This window comes from Natrix helvetica (genome assembly GCF_964273705.1).
Source record: "Natrix helvetica genome assembly, chromosome: W".
NCBI lineage: Eukaryota > Metazoa > Chordata > Lepidosauria > Squamata > Natricidae > Natrix > Natrix helvetica.
Window position 1 is genome coordinate 50,403,828 of NC_138555.1, and position 7,580 is coordinate 50,411,407.

Here is a 7,580-nt window from a genome sequence, read left to right on the forward strand (position 1 = left end):
AGACCAAAGCTTATCTCAGAATTGGGAAAAGAACTCAATTCAGCCAGAAGACGTTAGTTTGGATCGAGAGCTTGGATTCCAACTAGTAACACATATTGGTGTGTTCCTGAGTCGGGAAAGATGGAAAACTACTTGATTCGGTGATCTGAGCTTTCCCTGAGGAGTTAGACCAAAGCTGATATCAAAATTGGCAAAAGAGCCCAATTCATCCAGAACCGTTATTTTTGACCCAGAGCTCAATTTCGAATAACATACAGATATCAGTGGTGTCCTAAGTCGAGAAAGATGGAAAACTACTCCATTCGCTGATCTGAGCTTTCCCTGAGGAGTTAGACCAAAGCTTATCTCAGAATTGCCAAAACAGCCGAATTCATCCAGAACCGTTATTTTTGACCCAGAGCTCAATTTCGAATAACATACAGATATCAGTGGTGTCCTAAGTCGAGAAAGATGGAAAACTACTCCATTCGCTGATCTGAGCTTTCCCTGAGGAGTTAGACCAAAGCTTATCTCAGAATTGCCAAAACAGCCGAATTCATCCAGAACCGTTATTTTTGACCCAGAGCTCAGTTTCGAATAACATACCCATATCAGTGATGTCCTGAGTCGGGAAAGCTAAAACACTACTCCATTCGCTGATCTGAGTTTTCCCTGAGGAGTTAGACCAAAGCTTATCTCAGAATTGCCAAAAGAGCCGAATTCATCCAGAACCGTTATTTTTGACCCAGAGCTCAGTTTCGAATAACATACCCATATCAGTGATGCCCTGAGTCGGGAAAGCTAAAACACTACTCCATTCGCTGATCTGAGTTTTCCCTGAGGAGTTAGACCAAAGCTTATCTCAGAATTGCCAAAAGAGCCGAATTCATCCAGAACCGTTATTTTTGACCCAGAGCTCAGTTTCGAATAACATACAGATATCAGTGGTGTCCTGAGTCGAGAAAGCTAAAACACTACTCCATTCGCTGATCTGAGTTTTCCCTGAGGAGTTAGACCAAAGCTTATCTCAGAATTGACAAAAGAGCCCAATTCATCCAGAACCGTTATTTTTGACCCAGAGCTCACTTTGGAATAACATACAGATATCAGTGGTGTCCTGCGTCGAAAAAGATGGAAAACTACTCGATTCGCTGATCTGAGCTTTCCCTGAGGAGTTAGACCAAAGCTGATATCAGAATTGGCAAAAGACCCCAATTCAGCCAGAAACGTTATTTTTGACCCAGAGCTCAATTTCGAATAACATACAGATATCAGTGGTGTCCTGAGTCGAGAAAGATGGAAAACTACTCCATTCGCTGATCTGAGTTTTCCCTGAGGAGGTAGACCAAAGCTTATCTCAGAATTGGCAAAAGAACTCAATTCAGCCAGAAGACGTTAGTTTGGATCGAATGCTTGGATTCCAACTAGTAACACATATTGGTGTGTTCCTGAGTCGGGAAAGATGGAAAACTACTCGATTCGGTGATCTGAGCTTTCCCTGAGGAGTTAGACCAAAGCTGATATCAGAATTGGCAAAAGAGCCCAATTCATCCAGAAACGTTAATTTTGACAAAGAGCTCAGTTTCTAATAACATACAGATATCAGTGGTGTCCTGAGTCGAGATAGCTAAAACACTACTCCATTCGCTGATCTGAGCTTTCCCTGAGGAGTTAGACCAAAGCTTATCTCAGAATTGCCAAAAGAGCCGAATTCATCCAGAACCGTTATTTTTGACCCAGAGCTCAATTTCGAATAACATACAGATATCAGTGGTGTCCTGAGTCGAGAAAGATGGAAAACTACTCCATTCGCTGATCTGAGCTTTCCCTGAGGAGTTAGACCAAAGCTTATCTCAGAATTGGCAAAAGAGCCCAATTCATCCAGAAACGTTACTTTTGACCCAGAGCTCAGTTTCGAATATCATACCCATATCAGTGATGTCCTGAGTCGGGAAAGCTAAAACACTACTCCATTCGCTGATCTGAGTTTTCCCTGAGGAGTTAGACCAAAGCTTATCTCAGAATTGCCAAAAGAGCCGAATTCATCCAGAACCGTTATTTTTGACCCAGAGCTCAGTTTCGAATAACATACAGATATCAGTGGTGTCCTGAGTCGAGAAAGCTAAAACACTACTCCATTCGCTGATCTGAGTTTTCCCTGAGGAGGTAGACCAAAGCTTATCTCAGAATTGGCAAAAGAACTCAATTCAGCCAGAAGACGTTAGTTTGGATCGAGAGCTTGGATTCCAACTAGTAACACATATTGGTGTGTTCCTGAGTCGGGAAAGCTAGAAAACCACTCCATTCGCTGATCTGAGCTTTCCCTGAGGACTTAGACCAAAGCTTATCTCAGAATTGGCAAAAGAGACCAATTCATCCAGAGCCGTTATTTTTCACCCACAGCTCAGTTTCGAATAACATACAGATATCAGTGGTGTCCTGAGTCGAGATAGCTAAAACACTACTCCATTCGCTGATCTGAGTTTTCCCTGAGGAGTTAGACCAAAGCTTATCTCAGAATTGACAAAAGAGCCCAATTCATCCAGAACCGTTATTTTTGACCCAGAGCTCACTTTGGAATAACATACAGATATCAGTGGTGTCCTGCGTCGAGAAAGATGGAAAACTACTCGATTCGCTGATCTGAGCTTTCCCTGAGGAGTTAGACCAAAGCTGATATCAGAATTGGCAAAAGAGCCCAATTCATCCAGAACCGTTATTTTTGACCCAGAGCTCAATTTCGAATAACATACAGATATCAGTGGTGTCCTAAGTCGAGAAAGATGGAAAACTACTCCATTCGCTGATCTGAGCTTTCCCTGAGGAGTTAGACCAAAGCTTATCTCAGAATTGGCAAAAGAGACCAATTCATCCAGAAACGTTACTTTTGACAAAGAGCTCAGTTTCGAATAACATACCCATATCAGTGATGTCCTGAGTCGGGAAAGCTAAAACACTACTCCATTCGCTGATCTGAGTTTTCCCTGAGGAGTTAGACCAAAGCTTATCTCAGAATTGCCAAAAGAGCCGAATTCATCCAGAACCGTTATTTTTGACCCAGAGCTCAGTTTCGAATAACATACAGATATCAGTGGTGTCCTGAGTCGAGAAAGCTAAAACACTACTCCATTCGCTGATCTGAGTTTTCCCTGAGGAGGTAGACCAAAGCTTATCTCAGAATTGGCAAAAGAACTCAATTCAGCCAGAAGACGTTAGTTTGGATCGAGAGCTTGGATTCCAACTAGCAACACATATAGGTGTGTTCCTGAGTCGGGAAAGATGGAAAACTACTCGATTCGGTGATCTGAGCTTTCCCTGAGGAGTTAGACCAAAGCTGATATCAGAATTGGCAAAAGAGCCCAATTCAGCCAGAAACGTTACTTTTGACAAAGAGCTCAGTTTCGAATAACATACAGATATCAGTGATGTCCTGAGTCGGGAAAGCTAGAAAACCACTCCATTCGCTGATCTGAGCTTTCCCTGAGGACTTAGACCAAAGCTTATCTCAGAATTGGCAAAAGAGACCAATTCATCCAGAAACGTTACTTTTGACAAAGAGCTCAGTTTCGAATAACATACAGATATCAGTGGTGTCCTGAGTCGAGATAGCTAAAACACTACTCCATTCGCTGATCTGAGTTTTCCCTGAGGAGTTAGACCAAAGCTTATCTCAGAATTGCCAAAATAGCCCAATTCATCCAGAACCGTTATTTTTGACCCAGAGCTCAGTTTCGAATAACATACAGATATCAGTGGTGTCCTGAGTCGAGAAAGCTAAAACACTACTCCATTCGCTGATCTGAGTTTTCCCTGAGGAGGTAGACCAAAGCTTATCTCAGAATTGCCAAAATAGCCCAATTCATCCAGAACCGTTATTTTTGACCCAGAGCTCAGTTTCGAATAACATACCCATATCAGTGATGTCCTGAGTCGGGAAAGCTAAAACACTACTCCATTCGCTGATCTGAGTTTTCCCTGAGGAGGTAGACCAAAGCTTATCTCAGAATTGGCAAAAGAACTCAATTCAGCCAGAAGACGTTAGTTTGGATCGAGAGCTTGGATTCCAACTAGTAACACATATTGGTGTGTTCCTGAGTCGGGAAAGATGGAAAACTACTCGATTCGGTGATCTGAGCTTTCCCTGAGGAGTTAGACCAAAGCTGATATCAGAATTGGCAAAAGAGCCCAATTCAGCCAGAAAAGTTACTTTTGACAAAGAGCTCAGTTTTGAATAATATACAGATATCAGTGATGTCCTGAGTCGGGAAATCTAGAAAACCACTCCATTCGCTGATCTGAGCTTTCCCTGAGGACTTAGACCAAAGCTTATCTCAGAATTGGCAAAAGAGACCAATTCATCCAGAAACGTTACTTTTGACAAAGAGCTCAGTTTCGAATAACATACAGATATCAGTGGTGTCCTGAGTCGAGATAGCTAAAACACTACTCCATTCGCTGATCTGAGTTTTCCCTGAGGAGTTAGACCAAAGCTTATCTCAGAATTGCCAAAATAGCCCAATTCATCCAGAGCCGTTATTTTTGACCCAGAGCTCAGTTTCGAATAACATACAGATATCAGTGGTGTCCTGAGTCGAGAAAGATGGAAAACTACTCGATTCGCTGATCTGAGCTTTCCCTGAGGAGTTAGACCAAAGCTTATCTCAGAATTGCCAAAAGAGACGAATTCATCCAGAACCGTTATTTTTTACCCAGAGCTCAGTTTCGAATAACATACCCATATCAGTGATGTCCTGAGTCGGGAAAGCTAAAACACTACTCCATTCGCTGATCTGAGCTTTCCCTGAGGAGTTAGACCAAAGCTTATCTCAGAATTGCCAAAAGAGCCGAATTCATCCAGAACCGTTATTTTTGACCCAGAGCTCAGTTTCGAATAACATACAGATATCAGTGGTGTCCTGAGTCTGTAAAGCTAAAAAACCACTCCATTCGCTGATCTGAGCTTTCCCTGAGGAGTTCGACCAAAGCTTATCTCAGAATTGCCAAAATAGCCCAATTCATCCAGAACCATTATTTTTGACCCAGAGCTCAATTTCGAATAACATACAGATATCAGTGGTGTCCTGAGTCGAGAAAGATGGAAAACTACTCCATTCGCTGATCTGAGTTTTCCCTGAGGAGGTAGACCAAAGCTTATCTCAGAATTGGCAAAAGAACTCAATTCAGCCAGAAGACGTTAGTTTGGATCGAATGCTTGGATTCCAACTAGTAACACATATTGGTGTGTTCCTGAGTCGGGAAAGATGGAAAACTACTCGATTCGGTGATCTGAGCTTTCCCTGAGGAGTTAGACCAAAGCTGATATCAGAATTGGCAAAAGAGCCCAATTCATCCAGAAACGTTACTTTTGACAAAGAGCTCAGTTTCGAATAACATACAGATATCAGTGGTGTCCTGAGTCGAGATAGCTAAAACACTACTCCATTCGCTGATCTGAGTTTTCCCTGAGGAGTTAGACCAAAGCTTATCTCAGAATTGCCAAAATAGCCCAATTCATCCAGAACCGTTATTTTTGACCCAGAGCTCAATTTCGAATAACATACAGATATCAGTGGTGTCCTGAGTCGAGAAAGATGGAAAACTACTCCATTCGCTGATCTGAGCTTTCCCTGAGGAGTTAGACCAAAGCTTATCTCAGAATTGCCAAAAGAGCCGAATTCATCCAGAACCGTTATTTTTGACCCAGAGCTCAATTTCGAATAACATACAGATATCAGTGGTGTCCTGAGTCGAGAAAGATGGAAAACTACTCCATTCGCTGATCTGAGCTTTCCCTGAGGAGTTAGACCAAAGCTTATCTCAGAATTGCCAAAAGAGCCGAATTCATCCAGAACCGTTATTTTTGACCCAGAGCTCAGTTTCGAATATCATACCCATATCAGTGATGTCCTGAGTCGGGAAAGCTAAAACACTACTCCATTCGCTGATCTGAGTTTTCCCTGAGGAGTTAGACCAAAGCTTATCTCAGAATTGCCAAAAGAGCCGAATTCATCCAGAACCGTTATTTTTGACCCAGAGCTCAGTTTCGAATAACATACAGATATCAGTGGTGTCCTGAGTCGAGAAAGCTAAAACACTACTCCATTCGCTGATCTGAGTTTTCCCTGAGGAGGTAGACCAAAGCTTATCTCAGAATTGGCAAAAGAACTCAATTCAGCCAGAAGACGTTAGTTTGGATCGAGAGCTTGGATTCCAACTAGTAACACATATTGGTGTGTTCCTGAGTCGGGAAAGCTAGAAAACCACTCCATTCGCTGATCTGAGCTTTCCCTGAGGAGTTAGACCAAAGCTTATCTCAGAATTGGCAAAAGAGACCAATTCATCCAGAGCCGTTATTTTTCACCCACAGCTCAGTTTCGAATAACATACAGATATCAGTGGTGTCCTGAGTCGAGATAGCTAAAACACTACTCCATTCGCTGATCTGAGTTTTCCCTGAGGAGTTAGACCAAAGCTTATCTCAGAATTGACAAAAGAGCCCAATTCATCCAGAACCGTTATTTTTGACCCAGAGCTCACTTTGGAATAACATACAGATATCAGTGGTGTTCTGCGTCGAGAAAGATGGAAAACTACTCGATTCGCTGATCTGAGCTTTCCCTGAGGAGTTAGACCAAAGCTGATATCAAAATTGGCAAAAGAGCCCAATTCATCCAGAACCGTTATTTTTGACCCAGAGCTCAATTTCGAATAACATACAGATATCAGTGGTGTCCTAAGTCGAGAAAGATGGAAAACTACTCCATTCGCTGATCTGAGCTTTCCCTGAGGAGTTAGACCAAAGCTTATCTCAGAATTGCCAAAACAGCCGAATTCATCCAGAACCGTTATTTTTGACCCAGAGCTCAGTTTCGAATAACATACCCATATCAGTGATGTCCTGAGTCGGGAAAGCTAAAACACTACTCCATTCGCTGATCTGAGTTTTCCCTGAGGAGTTAGACCAAAGCTTATCTCAGAATTGCCAAAAGAGCCGAATTCATCCAGAACCGTTATTTTTGACCCAGAGCTCAGTTTCGAATAACATACAGATATCAGTGGTGTCCTGAGTCGAGAAAGCTAAAACACTACTCCATTCGCTGATCTGAGTTTTCCCTGAGGAGTTAGACCAAAGCTTATCTCAGAATTGACAAAAGAGCCCAATTCATCCTGAACCGTTATTTTTGACCCAGAGCTCACTTTGGAATAACATACAGATATCAGTGGTGTCCTGCGTCGAAAAAGATGGAAAACTACTCGATTCGCTGATCTGAGCTTTCCCTGAGGAGTTAGACCAAAGCTGATATCAGAATTGGCAAAAGAGCCCAATTCAGCCAGAAACGTTATTTTTGACCCAGAGCTCAATTTCGAATAACATACAGATATCAGTGGTGTCCTGAGTCGAGAAAGATGGAAAACTACTCCATTCGCTGATCTGAGTTTTCCCTGAGGAGGTAGACCAAAGCTTATCTCAGAATTGGCAAAAGAACTCAATTCAGCCAGAAGACGTTAGTTTGGATCGAATGCTTGGATTCCAACTAGTAACACATATTGGTGTGTTCCTGAGTCGGGAAAGATGGAAAACTACTCGATTCAGTGATCTG